Raw genomic sequence first — 24,804 nt, 5'->3', positions numbered from 1 at the left:
GCATCACCTTTATCAGCAGTACTCTCATCAGCAGCACTCTCATCAGAAGTACTCTAATAAGCAGTACTCTCATCAGCATTACTTTCATCAGCAGTACTCTCATCAGCAATACTGATTAGCAGTAATCTCATGAGCAGCACTCCCATCAGCAACACCCATCAGCTATACTCTCATCAGCAGCATTCTCATCAGCAGCACTCTCATCTGCAGTATTCTCATCAGCTGTATTATGATCAGCAGTACTCTCATCAGCAATACTCTCATCAGCAGTAGTCTCATCAGCAGCACTCTCATCAGCAGTACTCTCATCAGCAGCAGTCTCATCAGCATCACTTTTATCAGCAGTACTCTCATCAGCAGCACTCTCATCAGAAGTACTCTAGTAAGCAGTACTCTCATCAGCATTACTTTCATCAGCAGTACTCTCATCAGCAATACTGATTAGCTGTAATCTCATCAGCAGCACTCCCATCAGCAGCACCCATCAGCAATACTCTCATCAGCAGCATTCTCATCAGCAGCACTCTCATCAGCAGTACTCTAATCAGCAACACTCTCATCAGCAGTACTCTGATCAGCAGTGCCCTCAACAGCAGCACTCGCTTCAGCAGCACTCTCATCAGCAGTACTCTCATCAGCAGTACTCTCATTAGCAGCACTCTCATCAGCAGTACTGTGATCAGCAGTACTCTCATCAGCAGTACTCTCATCAGCAGGACTCTCATCAGCAGCACTCTAATCAGGAGTATTCTCTTCAGCAATACTCTCATCAGCAGCACTCTGATCAGCAGTACTCTCATCAGCAATAATCTCTTCAGCAATAGTCTTATCAGCAGTCCTTTGATAAGCAGTACTCTCAACAGCAGCACTCTCATCAGCAGCACTCTCATCAGCAGTACTCTCATCAGCCAAAATCTGATCAGTAGTTATCTCATCAGCAGTACTCTCATCAGCAGCACTCTCATCAGCAGCACTCTCATCAGCAGTATTCTCATCAGCAGTACTCTCATCAGCAGCACTCTCATCAGCAGTACGCTCATCAGCAGGGATTTCATCAGCAGCACTCTAATCAGGAGTATTCTCATCAGCAATACTCTCAACAGTAGTACTCTCATCTGCAGTATTCTCATCAGCTGTATTATGATCAGCAGTACTCTCATCAGCAGCACTCTTATCAGCAGCTCTCTCAACAGCAATACTCTCATGAGCAATAGACTGATCGGAAGTACTTTGATAAGCAGTACTCTCAACAGCAGCACTCTCATCAGGACTACTCGAATCAGCAGTAATCTCATCAGCAGTACTTTCATCAGCTTTCTTCCCATCAGCAATACTCTGATCAGCATTACTCTCAACAGCAGTACTTTGATTAGCAGTACTCTGATCAGCAACACTCTCAACAGCAGTACTTTTATAAGCAGTACTCTGATCAGCAGTACTATCATCAGGAGCACTCTCATCAGCAGTACCCTGATCTGCAGGACACTTATCAGAAGTATTCTGATCAGTAATACTCTCATCAGAAATACTTGCATCAGCAGTACTCTCATCAGCAATCATCTGATCAGCAGTACTCACAACAGCAGTTATTGATAAGCAGTACTCTGATCAGCAGTACTCTCAACAGCAGCACTCTCACCAGCAGCACTCTCAACAGCAATACTTTCATCAGCAGTACTTTCATCAGCAATAATATGATCAGCAGTTATCACATCAGCAGTAATCTCATGAGCAGTACTCTCATGAGCAGTACTCTCATCAGCAGCACTCTGATCAGCAGTGCTGTCAACAGCAGCACTCTCTTCAGCAGCACTCTCATCAGCAGTACTCTCATCAGCAGTACTCACATTAGCAGCACTCTAATCAGCAGTTCTGTGATCAGCAGTACTCTCATCAGCAATAGTCTCATCAGCAATAGTCTTATCAGCAGTCCTTTGATAAGCAGTACTCTCAACAGCAGCACACTCATCAGCAGTACTCTCAACAGCAGCACTCTCATCATCAGCACTCTCATCAGCAGTACTCTCATCAGCAAAAATCTGATCAGCAGTTATTTCATCAGCAGAAAACTCATCAGCTGTACTCTCATTAGCTGCACTCTCATCAGCAGGACTCTCTTCATCAGTAGTCTCATTAGCAGTACTCTCATTGGCAGCACTCTAATCAGGAGTACTCTCATCAGCAATACTCTCAACAGCAGTACTCTCATCTGCAGTATTCTCATCAGCTGTATTATGATCAGCAGTACTCTCATCAGCAGCACTCTTATCAGCAGCTCTCTCAACAGCAATATTCTCATCAGCATTAAACTGATCTGCAGTACTTTGATAAGCAGTACTCTCAACAGCAGCTTTCTCATCAGGACTGCTCGAATCAGAAGTACTCTCATCAGCAGTACTTTCATCAGCTGTCTTCCCATCAGCAAAACTCTGATTAGCATTACTCTCAACAGCAGTACTTTGATTAGCAGTACTCTGATCAGCAATACTCTCAACAGCAGTACTTTTATAAGCAGTACTCTGATCAGCAGTACTATCATCAGGAGCACTCTCATCAGCAGTACCCTGATCAGCAGTACACTTATCAAAATTATTCTGATCAATACTACTCTCATCAGATATATTTGCATCAGCAGTACTCTCGTCAGCAATACTCTCATCAGCAGCACTCCCATAAGAATTACTCTGTATGCAGTACACTCATCAGCAGCACTCTGATCAGTAGTACTCTCATCAGCAACACTCTCATCAGCAGTACTCTCATCAGCAATACTCTCATCAGCAGTAGTCTCATCAGCAGCACTCTCATCAGCAGTACTCTCATCAGCAGCAGTCTCATCAGCATCACTTTTATCAGCAGTACTCTCATCAGCAGCACTCTCATCAGAAGTACTCTAGTAAGCAGTACTCTCATCAGCATTACTTTCATCAGCAGTACTCTCATCAGCAATACTGATTAGCTGTAATCTCATCATCAGCACTCCCATCAGCAACACCCATCAGCAATACTCTCATCAGCAGCATTCTCATCAGCAGCACTCTCATCAGCAGTACTCTAATCAGCAACACTCTCATCAGCAGCACTCTGATCAGCAGTGCCCTCAACAGCAGCACTCGCTTCAGCAGCACTCTCATCAGCAGTACTCTCATCAGCAGTACTCTCATTAGCAGCACTCTCATCAGCAGTACTGTGATCAGCAGTACTCTCATCAGCAGTACTCTCATCAGCAGGGCTCTCATCAGCAGCACTCTAATCAGGAGTATTCTCTTCAGCAATACTCTCATCAGCAGCACTCTGATCAGCAGTACTCTCATCAGCAATAATCTCTTCAGCAATAGTCTTATCAGCAGTCCTTTGATAAGCAGTACTCTCAACAGCAGCACTCTCATCAGCAGCACTCTCATCAGCAGTACTCTCATCAGCCAAAATCTGATCAGTAGTTATCTCATCAGCAGTACTCTCATCAGCAGCACTCTCATCAGCAGCACTCTCATCAGCAGTACTCTCATCAGCAGTACTCTCATCAGCAGCACTCTCATCAGCAGTACGCTCATCAGCAGGGATTTCATCAGCAGCACTCTAATCAGGAGTATTCTCATCAGCAATACTCTCAACAGCAGTACTCTCATCTGCAGTATTCTCATCAGCTGTATTATGATCAGCAGTACTCTCATCAGCAGCACTCTTATCAGCAGCTCTCTCAACAGCAATACTCTCATGAGCAATAGACTGATCGGAAGTACTTTGATAAGCAGTACTCTCAACAGCAGCACTCTCATCAGGACTACTCGAATCAGCAGTAATCTCATCAACAGTACTTTCAACAGCTTTCTTCCCATCAGCAATACTCTGATCAGCATTACTCTCAGCAGCAGTACTTTGATTAGCAGTACTCTGATCAGCAACACTCTCAACAGCAGTACTTTTATAAGCAGTACTCTGATCAGCAGTACTATCATCAGGAGCACTCTCATCAGCAGTACCCTGATCTGCAGGACACTTATCAGAAGTATTCTGATCAGTAATACTCTCATCAGAAATACTTGCATCAGCAGTACTCTCGTCAGCAATACTCTCATCAGCAGCACTCTCATAAGAATTACACTGTACGCAGTACACTCATCAGCAGCACTCTGATCAGTAGTACTCTCATCAGCAATACTCTCATCAGCAGTACTCTCATCAGCAATACTCTCATCAGCAGTACTCTCATCAGAAGCACTCTCATCAGCAGTACTCTCATCAGCAGCAGTCTCATCAGCTGCACTCTCATCAGAAATCATCTGATCAGCAGTACTCACAACAGCAGTACATTGATAAGCGGTACTCTGATCAGCAGTACTCTCAACAGCAGCACTCTCACCAGCAGCACTCTCAACAGCAATACTTTCATCAGCAGTACTTTCATCAGCAAAAATATGATCAGCAGTTATCACATCAGCAGTAATCTCATGAGCAGTACTCTCATGAGCAGTAGTCTCATCAGCAGCACTCTGATCAGCAGTGCTGTCAACAGCAGCACTCTCTTCAGTAGCACTCTCATCAGCAGTACTCTCATCAGCAGTACTCTCATTAGCAGCACTCTAATCAGCAGTTCTGTGATCAGCAGTACTCTCATCAGCAATAGTCTCATCAGCAATAGTCTTATCAGCAGTCCTTTGATAAGCAGTACTCTCAACAGCAGCACACTCATCAGCAGTACTCTCAACAGCAGCACTCTCATCAGCAGCAGTCCCATCAGCAGTACTCTCATCAGCAAAACTCTGATCAGTAGTACTCTCATCAGCAACACTCTCATCAGCAGTACTCTCATCAGCAGCAGTCTCATCAGCATCACCTTTATCAGCAGTACTCTCATCAGCAGCACTCTCATCAGAAGTACTCTAATAAGCAGTACTCTCATCAGCATTACTTTCATCAGCAGTACTCTCATCAGCAATACTGATTAGCAGTAATCTCATGAGCAGCACTCCCATCAGCAACACCCATCAGCTATACTCTCATCAGCAGCATTCTCATCAGCAGCACTCTCATCTGCAGTATTCTCATCAGCTGTATTATGATCAGCAGTACTCTCATCAGCAATACTCTCATCAGCAGTAGTCTCATCAGCAGCACTCTCATCAGCAGTACTCTCATCAGCAGCAGTCTCATCAGCATCACTTTTATCAGCAGTACTCTCATCAGCAGCACTCTCATCAGAAGTACTCTAGTAAGCAGTACTCTCATCAGCATTACTTTCATCAGCAGTACTCTCATCAGCAATACTGATTAGCTGTAATCTCATCAGCAGCACTCCCATCAGCAGCACCCATCAGCAATACTCTCATCAGCAGCATTCTCATCAGCAGCACTCTCATCAGCAGTACTCTAATCAGCAACACTCTCATCAGCAGCACTCTGATCAGCAGTGCCCTCAACAGCAGCACTCGCTTCAGCAGCACTCTCATCAGCAGTACTCTCATCAGCAGTACTCTCATTAGCAGCACTCTCATCAGCAGTACTGTGATCAGCAGTACTCTCATCAGCAGTACTCTCATCAGCAGGACTCTCATCAGCAGCACTCTAATCAGGAGTATTCTCTTCAGCAATACTCTCATCAGCAGCACTCTGATCAGCAGTACTCTCATCAGCAATAATCTCTTCAGCAATAGTCTTATCAGCAGTCCTTTGATAAGCAGTACTCTCAACAGCAGCACTCTCATCAGCAGCACTCTCATCAGCAGTACTCTCATCAGCCAAAATCTGATCAGCAGTTATCTCATCAGCAGTACTCTCATCAGCAGCACTCTCATCAGCAGCACTCTCATCAGCAGTATTCTCATCAGCAGTACTCTCATCAGCAGCACTCTCATCAGCAGTACGCTCATCAGCAGGGATTTCATCAGCAGCACTCTAATCAGGAGTATTCTCATCAGCAATACTCTCAACAGTAGTACTCTCATCTGCAGTATTCTCATCAGCTGTATTATGATCAGCAGTACTCTCATCAGCAGCACTCTTATCAGCAGCTCTCTCAACAGCAATACTCTCATGAGCAATAGACTGATCGGAAGTACTTTGATAAGCAGTACTCTCAACAGCAGCACTCTCATCAGGACTACTCGAATCAGCAGTAATCTCATCAGCAGTACTTTCATCAGCTTTCTTCCCATCAGCAATACTCTGATCAGCATTACTCTCAACAGCAGTACTTTGATTAGCAGTACTCTGATCAGCAACACTCTCAACAGCAGTACTTTTATAAGCAGTACTCTGATCAGCAGTACTATCATCAGGAGCACTCTCATCAGCAGTACCCTGATCTGCAGGACACTTATCAGAAGTATTCTGATCAGTAATACTCTCATCAGAAATACTTGCATCAGCAGTACTCTCATCAGCAATCATCTGATCAGCAGTACTCACAACAGCAGTTATTGATAAGCAGTACTCTGATCAGCAGTACTCTCAACAGCAGCACTCTCACCAGCAGCACTCTCAACAGCAATACTTTCATCAGCAGTACTTTCATCAGCAATAATATGATCAGCAGTTATCACATCAGCAGTAATCTCATGAGCAGTACTCTCATGAGCAGTACTCTCATCAGCAGCACTCTGATCAGCAGTGCTGTCAACAGCAGCACTCTCTTCAGCAGCACTCTCATCAGCAGTACTCTCATCAGCAGTACTCACATTAGCAGCACTCTAATCAGCAGTTCTGTGATCAGCAGTACTCTCATCAGCAATAGTCTCATCAGCAATAGTCTTATCAGCAGTCCTTTGATAAGCAGTACTCTCAACAGCAGCACACTCATCAGCAGTACTCTCAACAGCAGCACTCTCATCATCAGCACTCTCATCAGCAGTACTCTCATCAGCAAAAATCTGATCAGCAGTTATTTCATCAGCAGAAAACTCATCAGCTGTACTCTCATTAGCTGCACTCTCATCAGCAGGACTCTCATCAGCAGTACTCTCATTAGCAGTACTCTCATTGGCAGCACTCTAATCAGGAGTACTCTCATCAGCAATACTCTCAACAGCAGTACTCTCATCTGCAGTATTCTCATCAGCTGTATTATGATCAGCAGTACTCTCATCAGCAGCACTCTTATCAGCAGCTCTCTCAACAGCAATATTCTCATCAGCATTAAACTGATCTGCAGTACTTTGATAAGCAGTACTCTCAACAGCAGCTTTCTCATCAGGACTGCTCGAATCAGAAGTACTCTCATCAGCAGTACTTTCATCAGCTGTCTTCCCATCAGCAAAACTCTGATCAGCATTACTCTCAACAGCAGTACTTTGATTAGCAGTACTCTGATCAGCAATACTCTCAACAGCAGTACTTTTATAAGCAGTACTCTGATCAGCAGTACTATCATCAGGAGCACTCTCATCAGCAGTACCCTGATCAGCAGTACACTTATCAAAATTATTCTGATCAATACTACTCTCATCAGATATATTTGCATCAGCAGTACTCTCGTCAGCAATACTCTCATCAGCAGCACTCCCATAAGAATTACTCTGTATGCAGTACACTCATCAGCAGCACTCTGATCAGTAGTACTCTCATCAGCAACACTCTCATCAGCAGTACTCTCATCAGCAATACTCTCATCAGCAGTAGTCTCATCAGCAGCACTCTCATCAGCAGTACTCTCATCAGCAGCAGTCTCATCAGCATCACTTTTATCAGCAGTACTCTCATCAGCAGCACTCTCATCAGAAGTACTCTAGTAAGCAGTACTCTCATCAGCATTACTTTCATCAGCAGTACTCTCATCAGCAATACTGATTAGCTGTAATCTCATCATCAGCACTCCCATCAGCAACACCCATCAGCAATACTCTCATCAGCAGCATTCTCATCAGCAGCACTCTCATCAGCAGTACTCTAATCAGCAACACTCTCATCAGCAGCACTCTGATCAGCAGTGCCCTCAACAGCAGCACTCGCTTCAGCAGCACTCTCATCAGCAGTACTCTCATCAGCAGTACTCTCATTAGCAGCACTCTCATCAGCAGTACTGTGATCAGCAGTACTCTCATCAGCAGTACTCTCATCAGCAGGGCTCTCATCAGCAGCACTCTAATCAGGAGTATTCTCTTCAGCAATACTCTCATCAGCAGCACTCTGATCAGCAGTACTCTCATCAGCAATAATCTCTTCAGCAATAGTCTTATCAGCAGTCCTTTGATAAGCAGTACTCTCAACAGCAGCACTCTCATCAGCAGCACTCTCATCAGCAGTACTCTCATCAGCCAAAATCTGATCAGTAGTTATCTCATCAGCAGTACTCTCATCAGCAGCACTCTCATCAGCAGCACTCTCATCAGCAGTACTCTCATCAGCAGTACTCTCATCAGCAGCACTCTCATCAGCAGCACTCTCATCAGCAGTACTCTCATCAGCAGTACTCTCATCAGCAGCACTCTCATCAGCAGTACGCTCATCAGCAGGGATTTCATCAGCAGCACTCTAATCAGGAGTATTCTCATCAGCAATACTCTCAACAGCAGTACTCTCATCTGCAGTATTCTCATCAGCTGTATTATGATCAGCAGTACTCTCATCAGCAGCACTCTTATCAGCAGCTCTCTCAACAGCAATACTCTCATGAGCAATAGACTGATCGGAAGTACTTTGATAAGCAGTACTCTCAACAGCAGCACTCTCATCAGGACTACTCGAATCAGCAGTAATCTCATCAACAGTACTTTCAACAGCTTTCTTCCCATCAGCAATACTCTGATCAGCATTACTCTCAGCAGCAGTACTTTGATTAGCAGTACTCTGATCAGCAACACTCTCAACAGCAGTACTTTTATAAGCAGTACTCTGATCAGCAGTACTATCATCAGGAGCACTCTCATCAGCAGTACCCTGATCTGCAGGACACTTATCAGAAGTATTCTGATCAGTAATACTCTCATCAGAAATACTTGCATCAGCAGTACTCTCGTCAGCAATACTCTCATCAGCAGCACTCTCATAAGAATTACACTGTACGCAGTACACTCATCAGCAGCACTCTGATCAGTAGTACTCTCATCAGCAATACTCTCATCAGCAGTACTCTCATCAGCAATACTCTCATCAGCAGTACTCTCATCAGAAGCACTCTCATCAGCAGTACTCTCATCAGCAGCAGTCTCATCAGCTGCACTCTCATCAGAAATCATCTGATCAGCAGTACTCACAACAGCAGTACATTGATAAGCGGTACTCTGATCAGCAGTACTCTCAACAGCAGCACTCTCACCAGCAGCACTCTCAACAGCAATACTTTCATCAGCAGTACTTTCATCAGCAAAAATATGATCAGCAGTTATCACATCAGCAGTAATCTCATGAGCAGTACTCTCATGAGCAGTAGTCTCATCAGCAGCACTCTGATCAGCAGTGCTGTCAACAGCAGCACTCTCTTCAGCAGCACTCTCATCAGCAGTACTCTCATCAGCAGTACTCTCATTAGCAGCACTCTAATCAGCAGTTCTGTGATCAGCAGTACTCTCATCAGCAATAGTCTCATCAGCAATAGTCTTATCAGCAGTCCTTTGATAAGCAGTACTCTCAACAGCAGCACACTCATCAGCAGTACTCTCAACAGCAGCACTCTCATCAGCAGCAGTCCCATCAGCAGTACTCTCATCAGCAAAACTCTGATCAGTAGTACTCTCATCAGCAACACTCTCATCAGCAGTACTCTCATCAGCAGCAGTCTCATCAGCATCACCTTTATCAGCAGTACTCTCATCAGCAGCACTCTCATCAGAAGTACTCTAATAAGCAGTACTCTCATCAGCATTACTTTCATCAGCAGTACTCTCATCAGCAATACTGATTAGCAGTAATCTCATGAGCAGCACTCCCATCAGCAACACCCATCAGCTATACTCTCATCAGCAGCATTCTCATCAGCAGCACTCTCATCTGCAGTATTCTCATCAGCTGTATTATGATCAGCAGTACTCTCATCAGCAATACTCTCATCAGCAGTAGTCTCATCAGCAGCACTCTCATCAGCAGTACTCTCATCAGCAGCAGTCTCATCAGCATCACTTTTATCAGCAGTACTCTCATCAGCAGCACTCTCATCAGAAGTACTCTAGTAAGCAGTACTCTCATCAGCATTACTTTCATCAGCAGTACTCTCATCAGCAATACTGATTAGCTGTAATCTCATCAGCAGCACTCCCATCAGCAGCACCCATCAGCAATACTCTCATCAGCAGCATTCTCATCAGCAGCACTCTCATCAGCAGTACTCTAATCAGCAACACTCTCATCAGCAGCACTCTGATCAGCAGTGCCCTCAACAGCAGCACTCGCTTCAGCAGCACTCTCATCAGCAGTACTCTCATCAGCAGTACTCTCATTAGCAGCACTCTCATCAGCAGTACTGTGATCAGCAGTACTCTCATCAGCAGTACTCTCATCAGCAGGACTCTCATCAGCAGCACTCTAATCAGGAGTATTCTCTTCAGCAATACTCTCATCAGCAGCACTCTGATCAGCAGTACTCTCATCAGCAATAATCTCTTCAGCAATAGTCTTATCAGCAGTCCTTTGATAAGCAGTACTCTCAACAGCAGCACTCTCATCAGCAGCACTCTCATCAGCAGTACTCTCATCAGCCAAAATCTGATCAGCAGTTATCTCATCAGCAGTACTCTCATCAGCAGCACTCTCATCAGCAGCACTCTCATCAGCAGTATTCTCATCAGCAGTACTCTCATCAGCAGCACTCTCATCAGCAGTACGCTCATCAGCAGGGATTTCATCAGCAGCACTCTAATCAGGAGTATTCTCATCAGCAATACTCTCAACAGTAGTACTCTCATCTGCAGTATTCTCATCAGCTGTATTATGATCAGCAGTACTCTCATCAGCAGCACTCTTATCAGCAGCTCTCTCAACAGCAATACTCTCATGAGCAATAGACTGATCGGAAGTACTTTGATAAGCAGTACTCTCAACAGCAGCACTCTCATCAGGACTACTCGAATCAGCAGTAATCTCATCAGCAGTACTTTCATCAGCTTTCTTCCCATCAGCAATACTCTGATCAGCATTACTCTCAACAGCAGTACTTTGATTAGCAGTACTCTGATCAGCAACACTCTCAACAGCAGTACTTTTATAAGCAGTACTCTGATCAGCAGTACTATCATCAGGAGCACTCTCATCAGCAGTACCCTGATCTGCAGGACACTTATCAGAAGTATTCTGATCAGTAATACTCTCATCAGAAATACTTGCATCAGCAGTACTCTCATCAGCAATCATCTGATCAGCAGTACTCACAACAGCAGTTATTGATAAGCAGTACTCTGATCAGCAGTACTCTCAACAGCAGCACTCTCACCAGCAGCACTCTCAACAGCAATACTTTCATCAGCAGTACTTTCATCAGCAATAATATGATCAGCAGTTATCACATCAGCAGTAATCTCATGAGCAGTACTCTCATGAGCAGTACTCTCATCAGCAGCACTCTGATCAGCAGTGCTGTCAACAGCAGCACTCTCTTCAGCAGCACTCTCATCAGCAGTACTCTCATCAGCAGTACTCACATTAGCAGCACTCTAATCAGCAGTTCTGTGATCAGCAGTACTCTCATCAGCAATAGTCTCATCAGCAATAGTCTTATCAGCAGTCCTTTGATAAGCAGTACTCTCAACAGCAGCACACTCATCAGCAGTACTCTCAACAGCAGCACTCTCATCATCAGCACTCTCATCAGCAGTACTCTCATCAGCAAAAATCTGATCAGCAGTTATTTCATCAGCAGAAAACTCATCAGCTGTACTCTCATTAGCTGCACTCTCATCAGCAGGACTCTCATCAGCAGTACTCTCATTAGCAGTACTCTCATTGGCAGCACTCTAATCAGGAGTACTCTCATCAGCAATACTCTCAACAGCAGTACTCTCATCTGCAGTATTCTCATCAGCTGTATTATGATCAGCAGTACTCTCATCAGCAGCACTCTTATCAGCAGCTCTCTCAACAGCAATATTCTCATCAGCATTAAACTGATCTGCAGTACTTTGATAAGCAGTACTCTCAACAGCAGCTTTCTCATCAGGACTGCTCGAATCAGAAGTACTCTCATCAGCAGTACTTTCATCAGCTGTCTTCCCATCAGCAAAACTCTGATCAGCATTACTCTCAACAGCAGTACTTTGATTAGCAGTACTCTGATCAGCAATACTCTCAACAGCAGTACTTTTATAAGCAGTACTCTGATCAGCAGTACTATCATCAGGAGCACTCTCATCAGCAGTACCCTGATCAGCAGTACACTTATCAAAATTATTCTGATCAATACTACTCTCATCAGATATATTTGCATCAGCAGTACTCTCGTCAGCAATACTCTCATCAGCAGCACTCCCATAAGAATTACTCTGTATGCAGTACACTCATCAGCAGCACTCTGATCAGTAGTACTCTCATCAGCAACACTCTCATCAGCAGTACTCTCATCAGCAATACTCTCATCAGCAGTAGTCTCATCAGCAGCACTCTCATCAGCAGTACTCTCATCAGCAGCAGTCTCATCAGCATCACTTTTATCAGCAGTACTCTCATCAGCAGCACTCTCATCAGAAGTACTCTAGTAAGCAGTACTCTCATCAGCATTACTTTCATCAGCAGTACTCTCATCAGCAATACTGATTAGCTGTAATCTCATCATCAGCACTCCCATCAGCAACACCCATCAGCAATACTCTCATCAGCAGCATTCTCATCAGCAGCACTCTCATCAGCAGTACTCTAATCAGCAACACTCTCATCAGCAGCACTCTGATCAGCAGTGCCCTCAACAGCAGCACTCGCTTCAGCAGCACTCTCATCAGCAGTACTCTCATCAGCAGTACTCTCATTAGCAGCACTCTCATCAGCAGTACTGTGATCAGCAGTACTCTCATCAGCAGTACTCTCATCAGCAGGGCTCTCATCAGCAGCACTCTAATCAGGAGTATTCTCTTCAGCAATACTCTCATCAGCAGCACTCTGATCAGCAGTACTCTCATCAGCAATAATCTCTTCAGCAATAGTCTTATCAGCAGTCCTTTGATAAGCAGTACTCTCAACAGCAGCACTCTCATCAGCAGCACTCTCATCAGCAGTACTCTCATCAGCCAAAATCTGATCAGTAGTTATCTCATCAGCAGTACTCTCATCAGCAGCACTCTCATCAGCAGCACTCTCATCAGCAGTACTCTCATCAGCAGTACTCTCATCAGCAGCACTCTCATCAGCAGCACTCTCATCAGCAGTACTCTCATCAGCAGTACTCTCATCAGCAGCACTCTCATCAGCAGTACGCTCATCAGCAGGGATTTCATCAGCAGCACTCTAATCAGGAGTATTCTCATCAGCAATACTCTCAACAGCAGTACTCTCATCTGCAGTATTCTCATCAGCTGTATTATGATCAGCAGTACTCTCATCAGCAGCACTCTTATCAGCAGCTCTCTCAACAGCAATACTCTCATGAGCAATAGACTGATCGGAAGTACTTTGATAAGCAGTACTCTCAACAGCAGCACTCTCATCAGGACTACTCGAATCAGCAGTAATCTCATCAACAGTACTTTCAACAGCTTTCTTCCCATCAGCAATACTCTGATCAGCATTACTCTCAGCAGCAGTACTTTGATTAGCAGTACTCTGATCAGCAACACTCTCAACAGCAGTACTTTTATAAGCAGTACTCTGATCAGCAGTACTATCATCAGGAGCACTCTCATCAGCAGTACCCTGATCTGCAGGACACTTATCAGAAGTATTCTGATCAGTAATACTCTCATCAGAAATACTTGCATCAGCAGTACTCTCGTCAGCAATACTCTCATCAGCAGCACTCTCATAAGAATTACACTGTACGCAGTACACTCATCAGCAGCACTCTGATCAGTAGTACTCTCATCAGCAATACTCTCATCAGCAGTACTCTCATCAGCAATACTCTCATCAGCAGTACTCTCATCAGCAGCACTCTCATCAGCAGTACTCTCATCAGCAGCAGTCTCATCAGCTGCACTCTCATCAGAAATCATCTGATCAGCAGTACTCACAACAGCAGTACATTGATAAGCGGTACTCTGATCAGCAGTACTCTCAACAGCAGCACTCTCACCAGCAGCACTCTCAACAGCAATACTTTCATCAGCAGTACTTTCATCAGCAAAAATATGATCAGCAGTTATCACATCAGCAGTAATCTCATGAGCAGTACTCTCATGAGCAGTAGTCTCATCAGCAGCACTCTGATCAGCAGTGCTGTCAACAGCAGCACTCTCTTCAGCAGCACTCTCATCAGCAGTACTCTCATCAGCAGTACTCTCATTAGCAGCACTCTAATCAGCAGTTCTGTGATCAGCAGTACTCTCATCAGCAATAGTCTCATCAGCAATAGTCTTATCAGCAGTCCTTTGATAAGCAGTACTCTCAACAGCAGCACACTCATCAGCAGTACTCTCAACAGCAGCACTCTCATCAGCAGCAGTCCCATCAGCAGTACTCTCATCAGCAAAACTCTGATCAGTAGTACTCTCATCAGCAACACTCTCATCAGCAGTACTCTCATCAGCAGCAGTCTCATCAGCATCACCTTTATCAGCAGTACTCTCATCAGCAGCACTCTCATCAGAAGTACTCTAATAAGCAGTACTCTCATCAGCATTACTTTCATCAGCAGTACTCTCATCAGCAATACTGATTAGCAGTAATCTCATGAGCAGCACTCCCATCAGCAACACCCATCAGCTATACTCTCATCAGCAGCATTCTCATCAGCAGCACTCTCATCTGCAGTATTCTCATCAGCTGTATTATGATCAGCAGTACTCTCATCAGCAATACTCTCATCAGCAGTAGTCTCATCAGCAGCACTCTCATCAGCAGTACTCTCATCAGCAGCAGTCTCATCAGCATCACTTTTATCAGCAGTACTCTCATCAGCAGCACTCTCATCAGAAGTACTCTAGTAAGCAGTACTCTCATCAGCATTACTTTCATCAGCAGTACTCTCATCAGCAATACTGATTAGCTGTAATCTCATCAGCAGCACTCCCATCAGCAGCACCCATCAGCAATACTCTCATCAGCAGCATTCTCATCAGCAGCACTCTCATCAGCAGTACTCTAATCAGCAACACTCTCATCAGCAGCACTCTGATCAGCAGTGCCCTCAACAGCAGCACTCGCTTCAGCAGCACTCTCATCAGCAGTACTCTCATCAGCAGTACTCTCATTAGCAGCACTCTCATCAGCAGTACTGTGATCAGCAGTACTCTCATCAGCAGTACTCTCATCAGCAGGACTCTCATCAGCAGCACTCTAATCAGGAGTATTCTCTTCAGCAATACTCTCATCAGCAGCACTCTGATCAGCAGTACTCTCATCAGCAATAATCTCTTCAGCAATAGTCTTATCAGCAGTCCTTTGATAAGCAGTACTCTCAACAGCAGCACTCTCATCAGCAGCACTCTCATCAGCAGTACTCTCATCAGCCAAAATCTGATCAGCAGTTATCTCATCAGCAGTACTCTCATCAGCAGCACTCTCATCAGCAGCACTCTCATCAGCAGTATTCTCATCAGCAGTACTCTCATCAGCAGCACTCTCATCAGCAGTACGCTCATCAGCAGGGATTTCATCAGCAGCACTCTAATCAGGAGTATTCTCATCAGCAATACTCTCAACAGTAGTACTCTCATCTGCAGTATTCTCATCAGCTGTATTATGATCAGCAGTACTCTCATCAGCAGCACTCTTATCAGCAGCTCTCTCAACAGCAATACTCTCATGAGCAATAGACTGATCGGAAGTACTTTGATAAGCAGTACTCTCAACAGCAGCACTCTCATCAGGACTACTCGAATCAGCAGTAATCTCATCAGCAGTACTTTCATCAGCTTTCTTCCCATCAGCAATACTCTGATCAGCATTACTCTCAACAGCAGTACTTTGATTAGCAGTACTCTGATCAGCAACACTCTCAACAGCAGTACTTTTATAAGCAGTACTCTGATCAGCAGTACTATCATCAGGAGCACTCTCATCAGCAGTACCCTGATCTGCAGGACACTTATCAGAAGTATTCTGATCAGTAATACTCTCATCAGAAATACTTGCATCAGCAGTACTCTCATCAGCAATCATCTGATCAGCAGTACTCACAACAGCAGTTATTGATAAGCAGTACTCTGATCAGCAGTACTCTCAACAGCAGCACTCTCACCAGCAGCACTCTCAACAGCAATACTTTCATCAGCAGTACTTTCATCAGCAATAATATGATCAGCAGTTATCACATCAGCAGTAATCTCATGAGCAGTACTCTCATGAGCAGTACTCTCATCAGCAGCACTCTGATCAGCAGTGCTGTCAACAGCAGCACTCTCTTCAGCAGCACTCTCATCAGCAGTACTCTCATCAGCAGTACTCACATTAGCAGCACTCTAATCAGCAGTTCTGTGATCAGCAGTACTCTCATCAGCAATAGTCTCATCAGCAATAGTCTTATCAGCAGTCCTTTGATAAGCAGTACTCTCAACAGCAGCACACTCATCAGCAGTACTCTCAACAGCAGCACTCTCATCATCAGCACTCTCATCAGCAGTACTCTCATCAGCAAAAATCTGATCAGCAGTTATTTCATCAGCAGAAAACTCATCAGCTGTACTCTCATTAGCTGCACTCTCATCAGCAGGACTCTCATCAGCAGTACTCTCATTAGCAGTACTCTCATTGGCAGCACTCTAATCAGGAGTACTCTCATCAGCAATACTCTCAACAGCAGTACTCTCATCTGCAGTATTCTCATCAGCTGTATTATGATCAGCAGTACTCTCATCAGCAGCACTCTTATCAGCAGCTCTCTCAACAGCAATATTCTCATCAGCATTAAACTGATCTGCAGTACTTTGATAAGCAGTACTCTCAACAGCAGCTTTCTCATCAGGACTGCTCGAATCAGAAGTACTCTCATCAGCAGTACTTTCATCAGCTGTCTTCCCATCAGCAAAACTCTGATCAGCATTACTCTCAACAGCAGTACTTTGATTAGCAGTACTCTGATCAGCAATACTCTCAACAGCAGTACTTTTATAAGCAGTACTCTGATCAGCAGTACTATCATCAGGAGCACTCTCATCAGCAGTACCCTGATCAGCAGTACACTTATCAAAATTATTCTGATCAATACTACTCTCATCAGATATATTTGCATCAGCAGTACTCTCGTCAGCAATACTCTCATCAGCAGCACTCCCATAAGAATTACTCTGTATGCAGTACACTCATCAGCAGCACTCTGATCAGTAGTACTCTCATCAGCAACACTCTCATCAGCAGTACTCTCATCAGCAATACTCTCATCAGCAGTAGTCTCATCAGCAGCACTCTCATCAGCAGTACTCTCATCAGCAGCAGTCTCATCAGCATCACTTTTATCAGCAGTACTCTCATCAGCAGCACTCTCATCAGAAGTACTCTAGTAAGCAGTACTCTCATCAGCATTACTTTCATCAGCAGTACTCTCATCAGCAATACTGATTAGCTGTAATCTCATCATCAGCACTCCCATCAGCAACACCCATCAGCAATACTCTCATCAGCAGCATTCTCATCAGCAGCACTCTCATCAGCAGTACTCTAATCAGCAACACTCTCATCAGCAGCACTCTGATCAGCAGTGCCCTCAACAGCAGCACTCGCTTCAGCAGCACTCTCATCAGCAGTACTCTCATCAGCAGTACTCTCATTAGCAGCACTCTCATCAGCAGTACTGTGATCAGCAGTACTCTCATCAGCAGTACTCTCATCAGCAGGGCTCTCATCAGCAGCACTCTAATCAGGAGTATTCTCTTCAGCAATACTCTCATCAGCAGCACTCTGATCAGCAGTACTCTCATCAGCAATAATCTCTTCAGCAATAGTCTTATCAGCAGTCCTTTGATAAGCAGTACTCTCAACAGCAGCACTCTCATCAGCAGCACTCTCATCAGCAGTACTCTCATCAGCCAAAATCTGATCAGTAGTTATCTCATCAGCAGTACTCTCATCAGCAGCACTCTCATCAGCAGCACTCTCATCAGCAGTACTCTCATCAGCAGTACTCTCATCAGCAGCACTCTCATCAGCAGCACTCTCATCAGCAGTACTCTCATCAGCAGTACTCTCATCAGCAGCACTCTCATCAGCAGTACGCTCATCAGCAGGGATTTCATCAGCAGCACTCTAATCAGGAGTATTCTCATCAGCAATACTCTCAACAGCAGTACTCTCATCTGCAGTATTCTCATCAGCTGTATTATGATCAGCAGTACTCTCATCAGCAGCACTCTTATCAGCAGCTCTCTCAACAGCAATACTCTCATGAGCAATAGACTGATCGGAAGTACTTTGATAAGCAGTACTCTCAACAGCAGCACTCTCATCAGGACTACTCGAATCAGCAGTAATCTCATCAACAGTACTTTCAACAGCTTTCTTCCCATCAGCAATACTCTGATCAGCATTACTCTCAGCAGCAGTACTTTGATTAGCAGTACTCTGATCAGCAACACTCTCAACAGCAGTACTTTTATAAGCAGTACTCTGATCAGCAGTACTATCATCAGGAGCACTCTCATCAGCAGTACCCTGATCTGCAGGACACTTATCAGAAGTATTCTGATCAGTAATACTCTCATCAGAAATACTTGCATCAGCAGTACTCTCGTCAGCAATACTCTCATCAGCAGCACTCTCATAAGAATTACACTGTACGCAGTACACTCATCAGCAGCACTCTGATCAGTAGTACTCTCATCAGCAATACTCTCATCAGCAGTACTCTCATCAGCAATACTCTCATCAGCAGTACTCTCATCAGCAGCACTCTCATCAGCAGTACTCTCATCAGCAGCAGTCTCATCAGCTGCACTCTCATCAGAAATCATCTGATCAGCAGTACTCACAACAGCAGTACATTGATAAGCGGTACTCTGATCAGCAGTACTCTCAACAGCAGCACTCTCACCAGCAGCACTCTCAACAGCAATACTTTCATCAGCAGTACTTTCATCAGCAAAAATATGATCAGCAGTTATCACATCAGCAGTAATATCATGAGCAGTACTCTCATGAGCAGTAGTCTCATCAGCAGCACTCTGATCAGCAGTGCTGTCAACAGCAGCACTCTCTTCAGCAGCACTCTCATCAGCAGTACTCTCATCAGCAGTACTCTCATTAGCAGCACTCTAATCAGCAGTTCTGTGATCAGCAGTACTCTCATCAGCAATAGTCTCATCAGCAATAGTCTTATCAGCAGTCCTTTGATAAGCAGTACTCTCAACAGCAGCACACTCATCAGCAGTACTCTCAACAGCAGCACTCTCATCAGCAGCAGTCCCATCAGCAGTACTCTCATCAGCAAAACTCTGATCAGTAGTACTCTCATCAGCAACACTCTCATCAGCAGTACTCTCATCAGCAGCAGTCTCATCAGCATCACCTTTATCAGCAGTACTCTCATCAGCAGCACTCTCATCAGAAGTACTCTAATAAGCAGTACTCTCATCAGCATTACTTTCATCAGCAGTACTCTCATCAGCAGTACTCACATTAGCAGCACTTTAATCAGCAGTTCTGTGATCAGCAGTACTCTCATCAGCAATAGTCTCATCAGCAATAGTCTTATCAGCAGTCCTTTGATAAGCAGTACTCTCAACAGCAGCACACTCATCAGCAGTACTCTCAACAGCAGCACTCTCATCATCAGCACTCTCATCAGCAGTACTCTCATCAGCAAAAATCTGATCAGCAGTTATTTCATCAGCAGAAAACTCATCAGCTGTACTCTCATTAGCTGCACTCTCATCAGCAGGACTCTCATCAGCAGTACTCTCATTAGCAGTACTCTCATTGGCAGCACTCTAATCAGGAGTACTCTCATCAGCAATACTCTCAACAGCAGTACTCTCATCTGCAGTATTCTCATCAGCTGTATTATGATCAGCAGTACTCTCATCAGCAGCACTCTTATCAGCAGCTCTCTCAACAGCAATATTCTCATCAGCATTAAACTGATCTGCAGTACTTTGATAAGCAGTACTCTCAACAGCAGCTTTCTCATCAGGACTGCTCGAATCAGAAGTACTCTCATCAGCAGTACTTTCATCAGCTGTCTTCCCATCAGCAAAACTCTGATCAGCATTACTCTCAACAGCAGTACTTTGATTAGCAGTACTCTGATCAGCAATACTCTCAACAGCAGTACTTTTATAAGCAGTACTCTGATCAGCAGTACTATCATCAGGAGCACTCTCATCAGCAGTACCCTGATCAGCAGTACACTTATCAAAATTATTCTGATCAATACTACTCTCATCAGATATATTTGCATCAGCAGTACTCTCGTCAGCAATACTCTCATCAGCAGCACTCCCATAAGAATTACTCTGTATGCAGTACACTCATCAGCAGCACTCTGATCAGTAGTACTCTCATCAGCAACACTCTCATCAGCAGTACTCTCATCAGCAATACTCTCATCAGCAGTAGTCTCATCAGCAGCACTCTCATCAGCAGTACTCTCATCAGCAGCAGTCTCATCAGCATCACTTTTATCAGCAGTACTCTCATCAGCAGCACTCTCATCAGAAGTACTCTAGTAAGCAGTACTCTCATCAGCATTACTTTCATCAGCAGTACTCTCATCAGCAATACTGATTAGCTGTAATCTCATCATCAGCACTCCCATCAGCAACACCCATCAGCAATACTCTCATCAGCAGCATTCTCATCAGCAGCACTCTCATCAGCAGTACTCTAATCAGCAACACTCTCATCAGCAGCACTCTGATCAGCAGTGCCCTCAACAGCAGCACTCGCTTCAGCAGCACTCTCATCAGCAGTACTCTCATCAGCAGTACTCTCATTAGCAGCACTCTCATCAGCAGTACTGTGATCAGCAGTACTCTCATCAGCAGTACTCTCATCAGCAGGGCTCTCATCAGCAGCACTCTAATCAGGAGTATTCTCTTCAGCAATACTCTCATCAGCAGCACTCTGATCAGCAGTACTCTCATCAGCAATAATCTCTTCAGCAATAGTCTTATCAGCAGTCCTTTGATAAGCAGTACTCTCAACAGCAGCACTCTCATCAGCAGCACTCTCATCAGCAGTACTCTCATCAGCCAAAATCTGATCAGTAGTTATCTCATCAGCAGTACTCTCATCAGCAGCACTCTCATCAGCAGCACTCTCATCAGCAGTACTCTCATCAGCAGTACTCTCATCAGCAGCACTCTCATCAGCAGCACTCTCATCAGCAGTACTCTCATCAGCAGTACTCTCATCAGCAGCACTCTCATCAGCAGTACGCTCATCAGCAGGGATTTCATCAGCAGCACTCTAATCAGGAGTATTCTCATCAGCAATACTCTCAACAGCAGTACTCTCATCTGCAGTATTCTCATCAGCTGTATTATGATCAGCAGTACTCTCATCAGCAGCACTCTTATCAGCAGCTCTCTCAACAGCAATACTCTCATGAGCAATAGACTGATCGGAAGTACTTTGATAAGCAGTACTCTCAACAGCAGCACTCTCATCAGGACTACTCGAATCAGCAGTAATCTCATCAACAGTACTTTCAACAGCTTTCTTCCCATCAGCAATACTCTGATCAGCATTACTCTCAGCAGCAGTACTTTGATTAGCAGTACTCTGATCAGCAACACTCTCAACAGCAGTACTTTTATAAGCAGTACTCTGATCAGCAGTACTATCATCAGGAGCACTCTCATCAGCAGTACCCTGATCTGCAGGACACTTATCAGAAGTATTCTGATCAGTAATACTCTCATCAGAAATACTTGCATCAGCAGTACTCTCGTCAGCAATACTCTCATCAGCAGCACTCTCATAAGAATTACACTGTACGCAGTACACTCATCAGCAGCACTCTGATCAGTAGTACTCTCATCAGCAATACTCTCATCAGCAGTACTCTCATCAGCAATACTCTCATCAGCAGTACTCTCATCAGCAGCACTCTCATCAGCAGTACTCTCATCAGCAGCAGTCTCATCAGCTGCACTCTCATCAGAAATCATCTGATCAGCAGTACTCACAACAGCAGTACATTGATAAGCGGTACTCTGATCAGCAGTACTCTCAACAGCAGCACTCTCACCAGCAGCACTCTCAACAGCAATACTTTCATCAGCAGTACTTTCATCAGCAAAAATATGATCAGCAGTTATCACATCAGCAGTAATCTCATGAGCAGTACTCTCATGAGCAGTAGTCTCATCAGCAGCACTCTGATCAGCAGTGCTGTCAACAGCAGCACTCTCTTCAGCAGCACTCTCATCAGCAGTACTCTCATCAGCAGTACTCTCATTAGCAGCACTCTAATCAGCAGTTCTGTGATCAGCAGTACTCTCATCAGCAATAGTCTCATCAGCAATAGTCTTATCAGCAGTCCTTTGATAAGCAGTACTCTCAACAGCAGCACACTCATCAGCAGTACTCTCAACAGCAGCACTCTCATCAGCAGCAGTCCCATCAGCAGTACTCTCATCAGCAAAACTCTGATCAGTAGTACTCTCATCAGCAACACTCTCATCAGCAGTACTCTCATCAGCAGCAGTCTCATCAGCATCACCTTTATCAGCAGTACTCTCATCAGCAGCACTCTCATCAGAAGTACTCTAATAAGCAGTACTCTCATCAGCATTACTTTCATCAGCAGTACTCTCATCAGCAATACTGATTAGCAGTAATCTCATGAGCAGCACTCCCATCAGCAACACCCATCAGCTATACTCTCATCAGCAGCATTCTCATCAGCAGCACTCTCATCTGCAGTATTCTCATCAGCTGTATTATGATCAGCAGTACTCTCATCAGCAATACTCTCATCAGCAGTAGTCTCATCAGCAGCACTCTCATCAGCAGTACTCTCATCAGCAGCAGTCTCATCAGCATCACTTTTATCAGCAGTACTCTCATCAGCAGCACTCTCATCAGAAGTACTCTAGTAAGCAGTACTCTCATCAGCATTACTTTCATCAGCAGTACTCTCATCAGCAATACTGATTAGCTGTAATCTCATCAGCAGCACTCCCATCAGCAGCACCCATCAGCAATACTCTCATCAGCAGCATTCTCATCAGCAGCACTCTCATCAGCAGTACTCTAATCAGCAACACTCTCATCAGCAGCACTCTGATCAGCAGTGCCCTCAACAGCAGCACTCGCTTCAGCAGCACTCTCATCAGCAGTACTCTCATCAGCAGTACTCTCATTAGCAGCACTCTCATCAGCAGTACTGTGATCAGCAGTACTCTCATCAGCAGTACTCTCATCAGCAGGACTCTCATCAGCAGCACTCTAATCAGGAGTATTCTCTTCAGCAATACTCTCATCAGCAGCACTCTGATCAGCAGTACTCTCATCAGCAATAATCTCTTCAGCAATAGTCTTATCAGCAGTCCTTTGATAAGCAGTACTCTCAACAGCAGCACTCTCATCAGCAGCACTCTCATCAGCAGTACTCTCATCAGCCAAAATCTGATCAGCAGTTATCTCATCAGCAGTACTCTCATCAGCAGCACTCTCATCAGCAGCACTCTCATCAGCAGTATTCTCATCAGCAGTACTCTCATCAGCAGCACTCTCATCAGCAGTACGCTCATCAGCAGGGATTTCATCAGCAGCACTCTAATCAGGAGTATTCTCATCAGCAATACTCTCAACAGTAGTACTCTCATCTGCAGTATTCTCATCAGCTGTATTATGATCAGCAGTACTCTCATCAGCAGCACTCTTATCAGCAGCTCTCTCAACAGCAATACTCTCATGAGCAATAGACTGATCGGAAGTACTTTGATAAGCAGTACTCTCAACAGCAGCACTCTCATCAGGACTACTCGAATCAGCAGTAATCTCATCAGCAGTACTTTCATCAGCTTTCTTCCCATCAGCAATACTCTGATCAGCATTACTCTCAACAGCAGTACTTTGATTAGCAGTACTCTGATCAGCAACACTCTCAACAGCAGTACTTTTATAAGCAGTACTCTGATCAGCAGTACTATCATCAGGAGCACTCTCATCAGCAGTACCCTGATCTGCAGGACACTTATCAGAAGTATTCTGATCAGTAATACTCTCATCAGAAATACTTGCATCAGCAGTACTCTCATCAGCAATCATCTGATCAGCAGTACTCACAACAGCAGTTATTGATAAGCAGTACTCTGATCAGCAGTACTCTCAACAGCAGCACTCTCACCAGCAGCACTCTCAACAGCAATACTTTCATCAGCAGTACTTTCATCAGCAATAATATGATCAGCAGTTATCACATCAGCAGTAATCTCATGAGCAGTACTCTCATGAGCAGTACTCTCATCAGCAGCACTCTGATCAGCAGTGCTGTCAACAGCAGCACTCTCTTCAGCAGCACTCTCATCAGCAGTACTCTCATCAGCAGTACTCACATTAGCAGCACTCTAATCAGCAGTTCTGTGATCAGCAGTACTCTCATCAGCAATAGTCTCATCAGCAATAGTCTTATCAGCAGTCCTTTGATAAGCAGTACTCTCAACAGCAGCACACTCATCAGCAGTACTCTCAACAGCAGCACTCTCATCATCAGCACTCTCATCAGCAGTACTCTCATCAGCAAAAATCTGATCAGCAGTTATTTCATCAGCAGAAAACTCATCAGCTGTACTCTCATTAGCTGCACTCTCATCAGCAGGACTCTCATCAGCAGTACTCTCATTAGCAGTACTC

The sequence above is a fragment of the Carcharodon carcharias genome, chromosome 22, assembly GCF_017639515.1.
Source record: "Carcharodon carcharias isolate sCarCar2 chromosome 22, sCarCar2.pri, whole genome shotgun sequence".
Classification (NCBI taxonomy): Eukaryota; Metazoa; Chordata; class Chondrichthyes; order Lamniformes; family Lamnidae; genus Carcharodon; species Carcharodon carcharias.
The sequence above is the reverse complement of the archived record's forward strand: the minus strand, read 5'-3'. Positions refer to the sequence as shown.